Source organism: Mytilus galloprovincialis, chromosome 5, assembly GCF_965363235.1.
Source record: "Mytilus galloprovincialis chromosome 5, xbMytGall1.hap1.1, whole genome shotgun sequence".
NCBI classification, from domain to species: domain Eukaryota; kingdom Metazoa; phylum Mollusca; class Bivalvia; order Mytilida; family Mytilidae; genus Mytilus; species Mytilus galloprovincialis.
This window is the reverse complement of record NC_134842.1, coordinates 17,371,656-17,391,679: the sequence shown is the minus strand read 5'-3', so window position 1 is coordinate 17,391,679 and position 20,024 is coordinate 17,371,656. Positions and strand designations below refer to the sequence as shown.

The 20,024-nt window shown below is 30.6% G+C and overlaps 1 long non-coding RNA gene across 1 annotated transcript; it reads right to left on the bottom strand.

Annotated features, from left to right (window-relative positions):
* Positions 1-14,982: 14,982 nt before the first annotated feature.
* On the bottom strand, positions 14,983-19,915 carry LOC143075288 (uncharacterized). The gene is made up of 2 exons (XR_012978279.1): positions 15,196-19,915; positions 14,983-15,129 (listed from the first exon to the last, which is right to left on the bottom strand). It is a non-coding gene; the product is annotated as an uncharacterized LOC143075288 (long non-coding RNA).
* Between the last annotated feature and the right edge of the window lie 109 nt (positions 19,916-20,024).

The following is a 20,024-nucleotide window of genomic DNA, read 5'->3' as shown; positions in this document are numbered from 1 at the left end:
TAATACTGGAAATCCTTCACATTCTTATGTATCATTTTTAGCGGGAATGTAATAAATCATACTTTTTAAAATCAAAGCACCAAGAATCTTTAACTCTACAATCTTAAATTGATAAATACAAATTTACTATTTAATGAGGAAAATGCTTGTAGGTTCGGTTTTATTGGATTATTTGAAATTATAAATAACAACCAAATAATGTTCATATTGCAGAAATACACGAAACTGGGGTTGCTATAGTGACGACACGAAGTCGGTGACCACTAATTTTTTTCATCATTTTCAATTCCTAAAATGCTGAAATACCGTCAGTCAAAATTTTGAGAAACTATCAATAGTAGAAATTATTAGGCTGTTTGGTCTTTAAACGGCGTTTACGCATACAATGTGCCGGTTAATCTGCTCGATCACCATGACTTTGAAATAAAAAAATGTGGTTATATTTCACGACAGGTGACCGATTTATACTCATGCATTTGACCTTTGATGAATTAATAAAACGCGTATGAATCTTCGTGTACTTCTAGTGCTGATATAAAAAAAAAATCGTTAAGAGAGTAGCCTTATCTAAATACTGTAACCATATCAGATTTTATTCCAGATTTAGGCGCACTTGATGTTAAACTCCTTTGTTTACATTTTACCAGTAAAATTTATATGTGTCTATCAATGACATAGTAGGAGTTCTACAAGAGTACAAATGTCTGATATTGTCAATATAATATTCGATTTTTAAAACAAACAAAGGTTGGAAAGGAATGTGCTTATCAATTCTCTGTAAGGCGTGTTTAATTCGCATAATTTACAGCTCTGCAAACAGCAAACAAGAAATTGCTGATAAGGAGTAAATATAATAATAAGGATTCCAAATTAAAAAATATAAGTAAAAGATGCATGTATGAAGGTATACATTTTGTACCGCTTTCAACAGTTCCTGCGTTTTTCAATACCTGAATTAATTTTAAAAACTTATTATAAAGTTTCATATTATCAAGAAATTCCTTAACAAATATAAAAAGATGCGGTATGAGTGTCAATGAGACAACTCTCCATCCAAGTCACAATTTGTAAAAGTTTACCATTAAAGGTCAAGGTATGGTCTTCAACAACGCAAATTCATAGTATCAAGAAAATTCCATAACATGCTAATCACCTCTAATAATTGTATATTCTGCATCCTATCAAACTGTCACCAAAAATAGAGGATTTTAGCAAATTAAATTTTCCTAAAAATAAGTATGTATTTGGAAAGACTATTACCATATCGACCTAGTCTCATCTACAAGTGACATGTGGGTGTTGGATTAGAGCTTTATAGACAACTTAAATTTATTTCTAAACATAATGACTATATTGAAATGCCAAATGTACAACGGGAGTATAGTTCTATTCTATTCACGTCGATTTGCAAACGATCAATTCGATTTTAATTGACACACTAGCTATATCACGTCCTATCATATTGGAAATACATTATATTGAAATAATATTTAATTGACATATTAAGATTTCCTCATTAATTGTGGGGTTTGAAGGAAATTAATATATATGTAATTGATCTGGAAATTAATATATATGTAATTGATCTGGAAATTAATATATATGTAATTGATCTGGAAAGTTGAATAAGGACCGACAATAGAGTGAAATATATCAATTTAGGTCAGAAGTTTTCAATTAAAGCATTTTTAGAATATGAATGAAGATGAAATAGAAATGCTTACATAACATGACGTGATTTTATTGCCAATATCAATCAGAGACAAAATGATGTACAGTTACCCAACTATAGATTACCACATAGTCTCTAACAATGATCAAAACACGTCCACAAAGGAAGCTGTAAAAGACCAAGCAAAAAATATTCAACAATTTAAAAAATAAACAATAAAAAAAATTTAAAAGGTACAAAACAATATGATAGACAGCGAACAGCGAAAGTAACGAAATAACAGGCTTTTTGACTGAAGACATGCACAAATATAATGTCTTTTTAAAGCCTGCACTATTTCAATTTACACTGGTCTTGTCAATCCATTGATATAAAAAGCCTGTTTTATTGCAAACTTTCCCATATATTTTTTATGTCTCAGAGTTCGACAAATACATCTATCAATTCGATTTTAAATTATGCTCTATTACCGATTGCACTTGTAAAATGGCATCAGATTAAAATAGCAGTAACGCGATCTGTTCCACTAGAACAGGAATTTATTATCTTCCGGAGTACCAAAGAGTCAACCACCTTTTGTTGCTGTGTAATTTCTATAGTGGATTGAGTAGAATCACTTATTAGCGGATGGATGATTACATCAATATTTATTTTCCTATTTTTATCAAATGAAGTAAATATTTTGTTCATGCAATGTATTATGCCTAGTTCCCTTTTGTGGAAATTCAAGTCGTCATTACATATCAACGCAATCGAGAAATGAACACTTCATAAAAAAAAGAGCCATCAGAACATCACCCTCAATGAAAGAAATAGATACCATATGAAAATAAAAGTCTAGTTACACTTTTGGAAAGATATAAATTGTACTTTGTTCACTAGTTATTCAAAGTCTGGTCCAGTGAAAGTAAATTGAGTACTTCATGTACTTTCATATATATTAAATCTCGATTGCTTACAAATAATATATTGTCTAATTACATGCAGATATTGCCGAAATCCATTAACTGTGTATCATAACAGGATTTAATCTACAACAAAAAAGACACCGTTATTACCAAAAATAATACAAGAAACAAGACGATAAATTTTATTTTGAAAACAAAAACAAATATTTTAAACAAATGTGTCTATTCTGAATTTTTTTATCTGTACAATGAAACAAACACGATATGTTCTTCACTCAGCGATTCAGAAAAAAGTCAATGAAGCAAAAACTTACTTGGCTGTGATACACTATCTGATAGACAAGTTCAGTTGTCGTAACCAGTCATCGAATGCAATCTACCGAATAAGACTTGTTTACTGATGTATACAGCAGTACGACAGGGCTAAGATGGGTAGTAGGATCAGATAACACACCCGGAGCACCTGAGATCACCCCAGTTTTGGTAGGATTCCTGTTTCTCAGCCTTGTTTTTTTTCTGTTGTGTATTGCATACGCTTACCGTTCTGTCACCAAGTATTGATATCTTTATTATGGTTCAAAGATGATCAAATACATTTTTCAGATCTAAATCTCGATTGCTTGCAAATAACATATATCGTCTTAACTTATGCAGATATTGTTGAAAATCCTTTTTCTGTGTGTCAGGTGTCATGCAAAGCGACAATAAAAAGGACACATTTAAAAACTCCTTAATTACACTAGGTGATAATTAATTTGTAAACGGACATAAATATTATAGAAGTATTTTTTCCAATGTTTATTTCATTTTTCATAAAAAAAAAAGCCCACTTATGTTCTTCTTATGGAATAAGTTGATTTTCAATTTTCAAAAACATGTTATCAAATAGAATATAGCCCTTTTATATCGTTACTGAAAAGAATTTGTAATGGATAATTTTTTTGTTGTTGCATACATACTTAAGAGATGTGGGTAAAAGTCAATGGATAAATCTACGTATTCTTTTGTTAAAATACACATATGTTAAATACGTAATTCCTTACGAATATAAAGTAGTTAGTCTTCCAGTATTTAAAGATCTCCCCCTGAAGTCTAAATAACATTTTGGTGGAAAAATCAATGCTACTATCACAATGGTATATTTGACTATGTTTTTTCTTCGTTTTCTATGTAATAGAGAGGATAATGCTTATAATAGTTCAAAACGTCTACAAACAAACCCTACAAACCCTTGAGTAATAAAACTAAGCTGCATGAATACACAATTATTATATAATATGTTATCAATATGACATTTAATTCTTCCGTTGAAATTTACATCCCATTCGACTGCCTTCTGGAAAATTACATCTGTTATTGTCAATGATCAAAGCCAATATTTCTGTGGTAAATGAGCTAATAATGCTTAGACAATATTGTATCAATTTACTGTATTGATAATTCAAACATTTATTAGATAAGATTTGATATCTGCAGACTTAAGGGACTTTAGAACAAAAGTTTATAGAGATAGCAAGTATTTGTTTGTCCCCTTAGGATGACTTCCGCATTTTGTCTTTTCATATTAGGATTTTATTTTTAATTCAATCCAGTTAAAAGGTCAAATTTCTAGGATATTGAATCTGGTTTCTATTTATAACTCGCATTTCTTGCATGTACTCGGAGAGTGATCACTCGTTCTACATTAATGCATTGTTTAATTCAAATGAGGCGTGAAGACGTGTTGACCCTTTAATCTGGAAACAATAAAATTTGTAGCACAAAATCTTGACAAAATGTTCTATGTTACTCTCAATGCTATTTCTAAAATGGCGGAAAATTATGTGCCCCTTTTCTCGAATCCGACGACAAAAGACGACAGAAGCAAAGGTTAAATTTATCATACTGCTAAGAACTTCATAACGTTTCTGAAAAGATAAAACCAGTGTCAAAATATGATTTAAATATACTTCTTCCAGATCATAAAAGCTTGAAGCAATATTAGTGTCCCTTGTTAATCATACATCAGTGCTTTTCTTAGAAAAAGCACGTACTTTGTTCATTATAATTGGATAATTTATTCCACACTTAAGCCTCTTACCTAACTTTACATGTTGCAACAGTTATTTGTCATGTTCCAGTACCTGAAGAACTCTGAATGGAATATTGAATTATTTGAGTAACTAACCATCAATTGTATTTTTGAAATGTCTTGAAAATGTATTTTGATCATAAAATTAATGTCTGCAAATAAAATGGGTATTTCACATAGCAAAATTATGTAGGTAAAGAAATCTATACCTATAAGATAGACGTTACCTGCCTACCCTTCCGTATCACCTTAGTTCACCTCAAGTTTTTGTTAGGGTTCATGTTACTTTGTATTTAGTTTTCTATGTTGTGTCTTGTTTACTATTATATATCGTTTGTCTTTTTTGTCTTTTTTAGCCATGGCGTTGTCAGTTTATTTTCGATTGTTTTAGTATGAATGTCCCTCTGTTATCTTGCGCCCCTCTTTTAATTCACCAGCCATTTAGGCCACTATATTAACTTTCATACTGATGTAGTGCAAAATTTAAAAAGAATTAAACATGAAACTTGAATTGAAATTCATTCCTTTTGTAAATTATATGCAGTTGTCATCAGGCATTAAACAAAACAACGCTTCACAAAAAGATAATACAGAGATTTTAAAACGTATGTAGATATCTTTTTCTTGTGGTAAACCATAAAATTCTATAGATTTTATCATTGGTATATCTACATTTTATCAATATGTCCAGCTCTAAAAACATAACTTTTTGAGATGTATCTCAATGAAAATTGTTTTGATATTTTCAATTGTTTGACAAAACTGAACTTTTTTATTGAGCACATTATTAACGAGGAACTTTATCATATAACGTCAAGGTGTTAATTTTACTCTCTATATTATCAAAGTACTATCGTACTGATTTTTAAACAAAACAACCAACACATATGGCATTCACCAACAAAACTACATTCAAGTCTACTATACGTTGCGATTAACCGTTTGTGTATCCAACGCATTCTAGGCAATATGTAAAAGTATTTCTAATAGTGAACCATCCAAGAAAAATAGCTAAATACTTAACTGGGAAAGTTACGAGTTATACTACTGTTGATAAAAGATAAATTGCAAAATGAGTTACCTACCTAGGTGTTATTCGTGTAGGTATTTAGAATCCACTAAAAACACGACAGTACATTGCCATTAAGAAAGGCATTACAATTAACAACTTCTTACAAAGAGATCTATTTGATTAATGGTGCAGAAAGTAGTTATATAATATGGCAACTTAGTTGGGTATTGATAAGTGCAAGTCATCCTGCATTTGAATCTTACAAAAGACATTCACCTAAATACATTTTGTACAAAAAATGATATTTCATCACGAATTTTATACTAGGAACCCAAACGATAACAATTTTTAACATTCTTATTTTACATCATTATCGAGTGAATTGTATAGTGTATACTAGTATGCACTTATACGATTCTTATTGAGTTATTTATTTCAGTATCACAGTGTTATCCACATTTATTGACAATGAGGGTTGATTGAAAACAAACTTTTACGACAAAAGAGATGATTTAAGATTCCCAATTGTGAACTTTCCATTTCTATGTAGCAACATTCCAGTAAGGCCTGCATACGGAGTATATATCTCTCAATTGATACGATATTCCCGGGCTTGTATATCCTACCATGATTTCCTTGATAGAGGGTTGCTGCTCAAAAGGACGCTATTAAACCAAGAGTTCCAAAGTGGAAATCATCCCTTCGTAAATTTTACGGACGCCATCACCAGTTGGTTGACCGTTATGTAATAACGTTTCTCAGATGATATCGGACATGTTCCTTACGTCGTACCTACAATCCCTTTCCCTTTTCATGAATGTGACCTACCGAATAAGTTTATTTACCGGGTTTGTAATCACTTCAGCAACACGACGGGTGCCACATGTGGAGCATTTTCTGCTTACTTTTAAGGAGCACCTGAGATCCCCCAGCTTTTGGTGGGCTTTGTGTTGATAAGTCTTTAGTTTTCTATGTTATGGCATGTGTACTTATATTTGCCTGTTTGTCTTTTTTATTTTTAGCCATCGCGTTGTCAGTTTATTTTCGATCTATGAGTTTGACTGTCCCTCTGGTATCTTTCGCCACTCTTCTAAGACAATAACGATGCGAGTTTCATAATTAACATTGTTGGGACAGGCACAAAATTGCGGCGGGGTTAAACATGTTTATGAGATCTCAACTCTCCCCCTATACCTCTAGCCAATGTAGAAAAGTAAACGCATAACAATACGCACATTAAAATTCAGTTCAAGAGAAGTCGAGTCCAATGTCAGAAGATGTAACAAAAGAAAATAAATAAAATGACAATAATACATAAATAACAACAGACTACTAACAGTTAACTGTCATGTCAGCTCCAGACCTCAAATAAACTGATTGAGAAGTCCGAGTCTGATGTCAGAAGATGTAACAAAAGAAAATAAATAAAATGAAAATAATACATAAATAACAACAGACTACTAGCAGTTAACTGACATACCAGCTCCAGACCTCAAATAAGCTGATTGAAAGATTATGTCTTCATCATATGAATATCAGGTACAATCCCTCCCGTTAGGGGTTTAGTACTATACTATCATAAAATATATGAGAAGAACATAACCCGTATCATGCCAACAACTGTTTTTTTTTTTTTTAAATGTGTTTAGTTCCGATGCAAAGACCCTATAAGTGAATCAATATTAAAGGCAAAATATGCAATCTTTAATGACCTGACAACAGTATCGTAACTATATCCCTTCTTAATCAGTCTGTTTAAAGGTTTTGTAAACTTTTGAGGTGAATACTGACACTTTTGTGTTTTGTAAAGAATATTACCATAAAAGATTGGATGTGAAATACCTGAACGTATAAGATGTCTGCATGTTGAGTTATATTTACGAATTATTTGCTTATACCGATGATAAAATTTAGTAAATGTTTTGACTAGTTTGTGATATCGAAAACCCTTGTGTAATAATTTTTCAGTAATACATAAATTTCTCTTGCTAAAATCTAATACGTTGTTACATACACGAGCGAATCGTACAAGTTGAGATATATAAACACCATAAGATGCATGGTGACAAGGGAACGTCACCATCTAAAAATGGATAATTAACGATAGGAAATGAAAAATCATCTCTTTTATCATAAATTTTTGTATTAAGCTTCCCGTTAATGATATAGATATCAAGATCGAGGAAAGGACAGTGGTCATTGTTAGTATTAGCTTTATTTAAAGTAAGTTTAACAGGATAAATTTATATGAATGTTAATAAACTTGATTTTTAATTGACAATTTTTTTATTTCACATTTACTTGAACAATCGTCTTTTCTGGAATTACTAGACCAAGTTTACAAACTTGGCTGCAATCATCATTCGAGTCTCATTGGCACTCATGCCACATCTTCCTATAGCTATAAAGTATTTCAACTGTTTAGGTTTTTAAACATTCTTCGCTTTCAAATATAGTTTTCAGGTTAATCCAGAAAATAACTTCGGACGCATGAAATTTTTATTGTGTTGTTTTAATATTGAATAAATAGACACTTTAATTTTTTTATTAGTAATACAAGATAAACAAAAAAGACAGTTTTGCCATAAATAACATTCTGATCCACAATGTTTGAAAGTGTCCATTGTTAAACTTGCACATGGTCCTAGGTGAAGGACATTGGATCTTTAGAACCTCTAGGTATCTCGTACGTGTTACATGTTTGAGTCACCCACTGATGTTTGTTACATCTTCTGTAGCTTAGAGCTATTGGACACACTATTCATTGGTGAAATTCTTTTCTTTTACAAATTTTACACTGGTTATAAATTGTAGATGGCTTTGTGTTAATAAACAATGGACCTTTACAAATCTGCTATTATATGATGCAAAAACACCTGATTTGACTCATAAGATTCATTCAACTAGATTAACACGGTGGGTGTTACTAGAGAAGAAAGGTAAGCTAAACCCGTGATCATCATCGGTTCTAAAAGTAAAAAACATGCAAAATAGTTGTGACAATCAAGTTTTTTTTTAATCCGGCCATTATTGCTATATCTACACATATCATAGAATGTACGTGTACTAAAAAAAAGTAACATCACAAAAATACTGAACTCCGAGGAAAATTCAAAACGGATAGTCCCTAATCAAATGGCAAAATCAAAGGATAAAACACATCAAACGTATGGACAACAACTGTCATATTCCTTACTTGGTACAGGCATTTTCAAATGTAGAAAATGGTGGATTGAACCAAACGTCATCAGAAATATTACGCGCTATTTGACAAAGAAATCAGTTACCTACCTGGATGTTTCTAGTGCAGGTACTTATATTATTCTAAATTCACGACAGTAAAGGGGCCATTAAGGAAAGCATTAGGAATAGTAACCGCTTACAAAGAAAATAACTGATTAATTATGCAGAAAAGAGTTATATAATAACGTTACAACATAGACAGTATGAATTAGTGCAAGTTGTACTGTAAAAACAGACGAATATTTTTCAAAGAACAAATTCCATTTTTTTTAAATCATTTGTTTTGTACAATGTATCTTGAATTTTATGGTGTAAATAGTGCTCTATCGTATGTTGTCTTTTAATTGTAAATTGTGTAATTGTTTGTTTTTTTTTTATGTTTTCACTTTGCGACCTTATCGATACAAATAGTATGCTTATAATACTCCTCGACAAGAATATAAGTAGCCTACCGCAGTGTTTCTTGTGTAGGTACTTCTATTCTGTATAATTCCCGAAATTTACGGTACAATTGAGCAAAACATAAGTTGTATTAACCACTAAAAATGAAAGCTATTTAATTAATGATATAAAAAGTAGTAATATAGTTACGCGTCAACATAGACAATATCAATTGGTGCAATGTGTATCAACAAATTCATGTTTACTTTTAAATAATTTATTTCATACTTATAATTTTATTATGATTTTTTTTCACTCTCTTGCTGTCTATAGAAGTTGTGTATTATTGGTTTTATTTACATTTTTTATTTGGCTACGTAATGTTTGTCAGTTGGATGCTGTCTTGTTGACACATACAAATGTTCTAATTCATTCCCTCATAACCTCCTTTGTCAGACAATAAGAGTATTTCTCGATTTTGTACATGTTTCAAATAACAGTCAATCAAACTAAACCCAGACACATCATCTGTCACGTTACAAATTATAACAACTCATTTTATTTCACCTACATTATAAGTTCAGTATACATATGACAATGTGTCCATCACATCATTTTAGCCATTGAAATTCGAGACTGTATGAAGTTATAAATGTAATTATTGTTCTCTTTCTTTAAGTCAATATAACATGATCTGTATTGCTGTTTTACATTTTACTTTGATACTTGTTTATATTTTGTTATACTTAGGCTGATTCACAACTCTATTCCTAAGTCGATTGTACTATTAGAATATTGGCGCATCCTGTTAACTTTTTACTTTATGTCTGACCGGTATATATGTATCTTATCCGTTAGAATTTTTCTGACAACCTTACACCTACGTACTAGAATATAATGGCTTGTGACCCTCGAGGGGCTTTCCGAATTACAACGGCTTAGTTAAGTGAATGTTAATGTGTAATAAATATTGCCTTTTTGGTTGAATGTCTTATTCATTATACCTAATCATTCTCTATAAACAAATATTGTACGCTATTGAAATATAACAGATGTAAATATAGGGTATTACATTACGCAACCCAGGAACTATAAATGTATTAGAAGAGTGTTGAAAATCCCATTTCTGCAATAAATAAACATATTGAGATAATCAGTATTTCACTTTTTTCAATATGCAAGTCTGTTTGCTTGAAATGTTTCATTCATCTTTTTAACAAAAATAGTGAAATCTACCAAGTCAGGAATATACCAGTTGTATGTATTTGATCGTTTGAGTTTGCCATTTTATTAGGGACTTTTCGTTAACAAGTATGTCAAATAACATCTATGTTTTCGTTGTCAGTTCTATTTACATTTTTACATTTGTCAATATCAATAACTCTACGTCTTTTGTTTATAATTTGACAAATGATAATATATACGAAAACAAAATGCTAGGAATTTTAATAAGAAAGGATATGGAATTTGTTTATTTTCATTCAGTACCATTGACTACAGAGTTAAAGAACACTTAATTGACGATATAAATTTGTCATGTTCAAACAAGTTCTCCCCGTTTTAAGAATTATTGCGATAATCTGTGTAGTTTTTGTATTGTTTGACCTTACACATGTTGTTTTACAGCAAACTGTAATTGAAAGTTAAATAAATTCTAACCAGTTAGAACTATACTATACATTGTCTTATTTAAGAAGTGAATTAATTGGTTATCAGAGGTACCAGGATTATTAGTTAATACGCCATAAATTTGTGTTTTTTTCTATTTGATTGAATATGCCTATATTAATTTTTCACATATTTTAAGTATGTCTTTTTAGAAATTTATATTTGAGAATTGATTAACTAGATTCTTTGGTAAGTTACTGCTGCCTGTAATATTGAATCAGAGCACCATCAATTTAGCTTTAATTATGTAGAGTGTCGAAATTTGTGAAGTGAATTTCATTATTATTCACATTGATATTAGTTATCTCAATACTTTAAGCTCGTGATTAAGTACTTGTATATATTTGGCTTTTAATTGTTTGGCTTTGTGTTTTCCTGGCTCTGACGTATAAAATGTATAGATTGTCTTTTTTTTTTTTTTAAGCTTTTTTTTGCAATGACTTGGTAGTGCTATAACTGTTACAAATACGTAAAATGTATTTCATTGCAATCGTATTTTAATGATTGCTTTAGAAATGATAAGATATCAAGCAAGTCAAAGTTATAGTTGTACTTTAATACAACAGAAGACGTACATATTTAACTTTACACACAAAAAAATTATGAAAATGTTATTATATGTCAACCAATTTTGCAACACAATCTTAACTAGAAGTATCAAATCTATTTGGGCAAGCAGGAAGTTTGCTTTAGGTTTCATTACATTTCGAAATCGATGAGAAAGAAGAATCGCTTATGTGGATGGGAGTGTTCTGTTTATATTGGTAATTATCTATATAATGATATTACACTGTTCGTACTTCAGCAAATAGTCGCATTAAATATTTATTAAAATTGTTACTTAAAAACAATGGTTTTAGCAGAGACATATAATACATTATATGTCTCTGGTTTTAGTTATAATTTATATATAAGCTTGCATTTAATGGTTTTGAGTATTTCGAATATTTTGCTGTTTCGTGCCGATCTGATCGGTATGCACTCTCCAACTAGTTTTTATACTTTGAATTCATAAATTGATGCTTCACAGCTGTTTTATATCTGTGGGAATAGTGTGGCGCTCATAAACATTTTTTCTAATCATTTATCACATAGAATTGATCACGATTAAAGTTTGTTCTTTTTTCAAAATGCTAAGTATTTGATTTATCTTTTAAAATTTATCGCGTTTAAACTTTCTCTTTTTTTTAAGGATAAAATTATCAAATATCTTTTAAAATTTATCGTATCAGATATATCCTTCTTTAAATAAAAATATATTATGAATGCTGGAAAAATTAAATCTAGTTAAATCTCAATTAATGAATTCGCTGTTTTATAATTAAGTCAATATGAAAGCCAAAATAGAAAATGTGCGATGACGGCACGTGACTACAAACTGAAAATGTACGACACCGGGTTGTAAATAATGAAATTTTATGGTTAATAGACTGTTTTCACGGAATCGAAAATGTACAAGGGCTTGTTTATAACAAGAGTGTGTCCAAAGTACACGGATGTCCCACTCGCACTATCCTTTTCCATGTTCCATGGACCGTGAAATTGGGAAATAATATAATATGGCATTAAAATTAGAGAGATTATACTATAGAGAACATATGTACTAAGTTTCATCAAAAACTACCTTGACCAAAAACTTTAACCTGAAACTCCCACTTTCATTTTCTATGTTCAGTGGACCGTGCAATTGGGGTCAAAAGTCTAATTTGGCTTTAAAATTAGAAAGATCATATCATAAGCAACAAGTGTACTAAGTTTCAAGTTGATTGGACTTCAGCTTTATCAAACACTACCTTGACCAAAAACTTTAACCTGAAACTCCCTTTCATTTTCTATGTTCAGTGGACCGTGAAATTGGGGTCAAAAGTCTAATTTGGCTTTAAAATTAGAAAAAGATCATATCATAAGCAACAAGTGTACTAAGTTTCAAGTTGATTGGACTTCGGCTTCATCAAAAACTACCTTGACCAAAAACTTTAACCTGAAACTCTCACTTTCATTTTCTATGTTCAGTGGACCGTGAAATTGGAGTCAAAAGTCTAATTTGGATTTAAAATTAGAAAGCTCATACCATAAGCAACAAGTGTTCTAAGTTTCAAGTTGATTGGACTTCAGCTTCATCAAAAACTACCTTGACCAAAAACTTTAACGTGAACGGACGCACAGACGGAGTCACAGACCAGAAAACATAATGCCCCTCAACTATCGTATGTGGGGCATAAGAATGGTAAATATGCGACTTTTATTTTTGAATTTTCCTTGGAGTTAAGCAAATTTTATTTTACTTTTTTTACTTAAAATCGAAAATACGCGCCAATGGTTTGTTGCTAAAAATTAAAAAAAATATATGTAAAAAAAAAACTTTTAACAATTTCGAGTCGTATACAACGCGTGTAGATAACCAGACTGCTCCTGGTACTTGCTTAATAAAAAAATCATTTCTGTCTGAGGGATAACCTGACGTCAAACATTCGTAAATATGTAATTTTAAAACAAATTCCATTGGAGTGAGACTCAAAAGGGGAACAAGTTGTTGTGCGGAAGACTGGTATCTCTGTTCTCATTTCTAGACGACGGATGTATTCCTGCAGCTGCAGAGGTTTCATAGTCCTGGAAATGATATGCCCTCTAAGAAATCCTATCGTGTTAGGTATAATTATCAAAGGTACCAGGATTACAATTTAGTACGCCAGACGCGCGTTTCGTCTACATAAGACTCATCAGTGACGCTCATATCAAAATATTTATAAAGCCAAATAAGTAGGAAGTTGAAGAGCATTGAGGGTCCAAAATTCCAAAAAGTTGTGCCAAATACGGCTAAGGTAAACTATTCCTGGGATAAGAAAATCCTTAGTTTTCCAATAAATTCAAAGTTTTGTAAACAGGAAATTTATAAAAATGACCACATAATTGATATTCATGCCAACACCGAAGTGCTGACTACTGGGCTGGTGATACCCTCGGGGACGAAACGTCCACCAGCAGTGGCAACGACCCAGTGGTGTAAATAGTTTATCAAAGGTACCAGGATTATAATTTAGTACGCCAGACGCGCGTCTCTTAAACGTCATTGCAGGTTTTAAAAGGATCTAAAGGGCAGAGGCATCCTTTTTAAAAGATTATAACTAACCACCGCTGCAAGTGACACCGATAATAAGGTTATAATCAGCGAAGAACTGGTATAGATATATCTTCACATCTATGACATAGAATACCAGAAGGCCATGAGGTAACATGAATTTGACAAATATAAAATTGAATCATGAAACCAACGTTGATATACGAAATAAAAAACAAACACCTGATGGAAAAATTAGCGACCTGATACTACTGATAACTGCAAAAATAACTGTTTCATTCGATTGGAAAGGGTTATTATTTTCGCCACTTATGTGAAAATCTGTCTGTCATATTATGTATCCACTCTTTTTCCATAATAAAAAAGGAGAAAACCAGTCTGAGCAATTAATACACCGTGTATAGAGTGTGATTTACAATACTTTATGATAAGAAACATATTCTTCTAAAGGGAATGGTCCAAATAAAACTGGATGCAAATAAACTGTCTATGTGAATGTGAATAATATTTCATTTTTTGTTATATTTGTTATTCACAAAGGATTTTGTCTAATGCTTAGTCCATTTCTGTGTGTGTGTTACATTTTAATGTTGTGTCGTTGTTTTCTTATATTTAATGCGTTTCCCTCAATTTTAGTTTGTTACCCTGATTTTGTTTTTGTCCATGGATTTATGAGTTTTGAACAGCGGTATACTACTGTTGCCTTTATGATTCTGCATGGAATATTTTGGTAAAAACCAGTTCGCATTCCTGCCTTGAATATTCTGGTAAAAACCAGAGTAGTTGTAGATGACATTTACAAACCTCCTAAACTATGGCACTTGAAAGGACTTTGTTGGAATATAATTATATAATGATTAAGCATAATATACACAAGTTGCTTCCACAAACAATATCAACAACTGACTTAACGCTCAAGTGTTTCATTTCAAATAAAGAAAAACAGCATTATCTGTCTGGTTGGTTTTTTAATATTTTTACTATTGCATATTTTTATTTTCAACAATTCACAAATAACAACATTCATTATTAAAAGAAACAACCCACTAGATAAAACACCCTTCCCATACTGGGAAATGGTGACACAATGTATGCCTACGGTCTTCATACACTAAATGGCTCATATTTCTTCATCAGAACTATGTTATTTATAGTGTATGCCTACGGTCTTCATACACTAAATGGCTCATATTTCTTCATCAGAACTATGTATTATAAATAACAACAACAAAATGGAAAGTGAGCATTTCTTCCATTTGAGGTATAACAATGTAACTTGTAAAAAGTTCTACTGAAAAATTAATCTTCTTTACAACTATACAGTCTTAAAGTTCCTAACATAAAAATCATCAATATTATTTTAAGATAAGAAATTTCTTACCATTAAATGAAAATCTAATGGTGTTAGCATTGTCATACATGTACCTTGTTTTTTTTAAAAAGACAAGTTAAAATTGGGAGGATAAGATGGTAAAATGTTAGTCATAAAACAGGACATAATTGATTAAGATTCAAATAAAATGTATTTTACCCGTCCCATTTACATGAACACTACAACGATTTCTATAAAATCCTTGATGAGGTATAATGACTACCACATTTTAGAAAGCCAGTGAAAAATGTTAAGCATAATAGTGCAGCCAAAAATGTCTAATATTATCTTTGCCTGAAAGAGTTGAAAACACTAGTTTAAAAAAATGAAATTAACATTAAACATATATCTTTTGACTCAGTTCAGCACAGCACTAAAACACTGGTAACTGAGCATATGGTATACATACATTTAAAATTCAATTCAAGACAACCAAATTGGAAAATAAAAATATAAACATTTGAAAACCCTCTTCTAAGGTCAACATTGCCTAATAAACTTACGACCTTGGTTTAAACATCCTAAATTATATATAAACTGGAAGCTAGCAGTCAAAATGTATAAGTCCTATAATGCCATTAAAAGTCATTTTGCATTTGTATTTATAAAAGACCATACTTATGGTTACAACATAAATTAATATAAAAAAAGCAATGTAGAACTACACAGATAAGGAATGATTGCTGCTGTACAGGGATGCATCCTCTTTGAAGAGTTTATATTTATTAGAGTTCAACTCCTTTATTTATGTTCACTTTTTGACTTACAACAAACACAAAATGATGAAAGTAAAATGAAAAACAAACTTTAATCATACACAGATCAAGTATTCAAAGCACAAACTGAAAGAATTTTCAAAATTAAATTGTACATGTCATGATTATATTGTTGTCTTATTAAGTAGCAACACAAGTATATATGTATGTACCTATATGGCATCCTTATGGCAACTTTTTTCTAAACTGTTTACATATTTATAAATCCTGTTTATAAATAAAGTAACATTTTTATCTGGAATTCATAATTCATAACATCTAATTGATAACTCAAGTACTATGATTACAGTTTTTTTTCTTATAAAACTTAACATTTGAAAAAAAATATCATCCATGGCCTGTATTGCTTTCATACTATTACCATTTGATGATAATTTAAATCATCTCAGATCTGAATAAACTGATAAAAATGAAAACATTTCTTATTTTCTCTGTATAAATACACATATATTGTAAGAGCTATGCAAATTCTAATCTTCACATCTTCTCCGTCCAATAAAGCATTTAAAAATAAATCAAATTTGTTAAACATTGGACATGATTCCAAAAAGTATTAACCAGAAACTTGTGACCTCAATAATCAATTGGAAGCTTCCACTACCCCATGACGGCATTATTAAACCAAGCTTAATTTTTTCCAACTTCATAGAGTTTTTGGAAAAGCAAGAAAAATGCATTTCAATTACTATTTGAATTGTGTATGTTGGCAATCCATTTGAAAATTACAAAGTCATCTAAAATTACAAATTGAAAATCTTGAGATAAAAAACAGTGTTTATTGTAAAAGATTCCTTTACATATAGATATAAAATAGTAAAAAATATTATAAGATATTATTGTAGTAGAGTGTTTAAAGTTTTGAAATATATCACACCTCTGAAGATTAATGCGTAGGTATAAATAAATAATATATAAACGTATTCTACAAAAAAAAAGTAAAGTGTAAAATGGAATCTATAAATATTGGAATAAACATTGGAATGTGGTTGTTGTTTTTTTTTATTTTTACCATCCAATTTCTTTAAGTACATTTACAGATAAGAATAGGCGTTTAAATTTTTTTTAGAGATTTAGAACAAACCTTGCTAAAATTCACTGACAGGAGTATATATATTCTGTAGGATAATTTTAGCTAAGACAGTAAAAAGATGTAATTTACTAAATCATTGTTCAGAGATATTTTTGGTATTCAAATTAACAACATTTCTTATCTGCCTAAAATCTGACTTTGCACATACATGTAAAAACAGTTCAATGTTAGGGATTTGTTTCTGTTTTTTTATTGATGTACCATTACAATATATTATTAATGTTAGTTTTGGAGCATTAAAGAACTGACAAGAGACAATTTGCAAATTATCAGTCATGGTAAAAGTATCTAAAAAAATATACTAAAGTTCAAATAATTGTAAGTATAAAAACAGATACCTGTTGTTAGTAACCAGCTTACTAAAATCAATAAAAGAATCAAAGCTTAAAAGCACATTAATACCTCATGCATCCTCAATCATGCTTAATAAATTAACACCAATTACAACCTTCTTAAACTATAGCTATTGATACTCAATGTAAGTTATCTGTGCCATTATAATCGTAAAAATGCCACACATGTGAACATGTGTGACACATGCATTCTTAGGTACATGTGTGACACATATGTGGCATTTTTGCCCTAGTATAATTACTGTGGATTCATTTATTTTTGTTGGTATCAATTTTTGTGATTGAGAAAAAGTGATGCTTTCGTGGATATTTAATTTCATTGTTTTGCTAGAGTCTGCGCACAAGCCAATAGAAATATTGCATTCCGTTGACCATTTAAATTCGTCATTAACCTATTCCCATGAAATCCACAAAAATTAGTAGCCAACAAATATTAATGTATCCGCAGTACTCATGAACATATGAATCCACAGTACTCATGAACATATGAATCTGCAGTACTCATGAACATATGAATCCGAATCCGCAGTACTCATGAACATATTAATCCACAGTACTCATGAACATATGAATCCGCAGTACTCCTGAACATATGAATCTGAATCCGCAGTACTCATGAACATATGAATCCGCAGTACTCATGAACATATGAATTAGATTCATGGTATGGCATAAAACATTCAAAAAATTAGAATGTAATGCAATATTAAATTCACAGATATAACATTGAAATCAGGACTTGCACAAACATCAATTAAAGACTTTTCAAAAAAAAAAAAAATATTTGTGCAAACTAGTCCGGAACAAGAATGTAAAGTTGTTTGACTTGTCAAAAACTTAAAATAGGTAGAATTATTCTGCTGAAAACTTTTTAAATGAAGCATTTTATGGAATGCATTGAATGGATCTAAGAAGTGAATTCAAATCTACTAGAATGTATTTCTTTGTTTAAGAATCTTCTTGGAAATATATTTCTTTTTCCTCTTATAAATCATGTTTCCCAAAATACAACACAAGCATAATTTGCTTTGAATACATGAGAAAATAAAAATTAAATAATGTCATAGAAAACTAATTATTTCAGATGATTTAAAATCAAATCACACTACTTCCCTTGTTCAAAGTCTATTTTTATCCTCAGCACAGAAAACTAGCTCTAAAATAACTCTAAACCCACCCATTTAGTTAGAATTCATTTTTATAACTTTAAAACAATTCATTTTCACAAAAAGGCTTTCTTCTTTTTTAAGAATATCTTTAAAATCATAATGTGAGATATTCAAATTATGTTTCTACCTGTGACAATGACTTGTGAAAATTAGTTGGTTTAAAGTATATGATTAAATTTTTCATATCTATTTAAAAAGCTAATATCAATAAGTTTCAACTATATATAATGTATATATCTGCATTCATGTGTGTGTTGTGTATCTGTACAAGCTTCCATAGTTAAAATTAAATTATATTTTTAAATTGCTAATATACCTTGTCTTAGTTTAAAGCTCATGATGCACAGTATATCAAAATAATATCCCTAAAGTAATTTCTGATGATGAATAACGTAAATACTTTGCATACAAGATAATGGTACATACATAAACAAGAATGTGTCCAAGTACACGGATGCCCCACTCACACTATCATTTTCTATGTTCAATGGACCGTGAAATTGGGTAAAAAATCTAATTTGGCAATAAAATTAGAAAGATCATAATACAGGAAACATGTCTACTAAGTTTCAAGTTGATTGGACTTCAACTTCATCTAAAATTACCTTAACCAAAAACTTTAACCTGAAACTCGCACTTTCATTTTTGTATATTCAGTGGACCGTGAAATTTGGGTCATTTGGTTTTAAAATTAGAAAGATCATATCATAAGGAACATGTGTACTAAGTTTCAAGTTGATTGGACTTGAGCTTCACCAAAAACTACCTTGACCAAAAACTTTAACCTGAAACGGGACAGGCGGATGCACGCACACACGCATGAACGAACGGACTGACGCACAGACCAGAAAACATAATGCCCCTCTACTATCACAGGTGGGGCATAAAAATATAAGTTAATCATTTACTGTTTCTAACACTGACTTAAGATATAAAATAATTTCCACTGACCAGAGTGAACTCTCTATAATAAACACTAAAATAAATGACCTTGTACTATTGATAAGACTAACCATGCTAACTGTGTCTAGATTTTTGTTTTCTTCACATATGAACTTCGAAAATTTAAATCTTAGAAATCTTAAATTGAATGTATTTTCAAAATATTTATTTTTCTTATGCATTACCAGGGTTTTAGCTAGGATTTTGAGGGCTTTAGTCACTTTTGCGCGTGACAAAATTCAGGCTTATTTTTTATAATAGCAAGGGGTCTTACCGTCTAGGATGTTT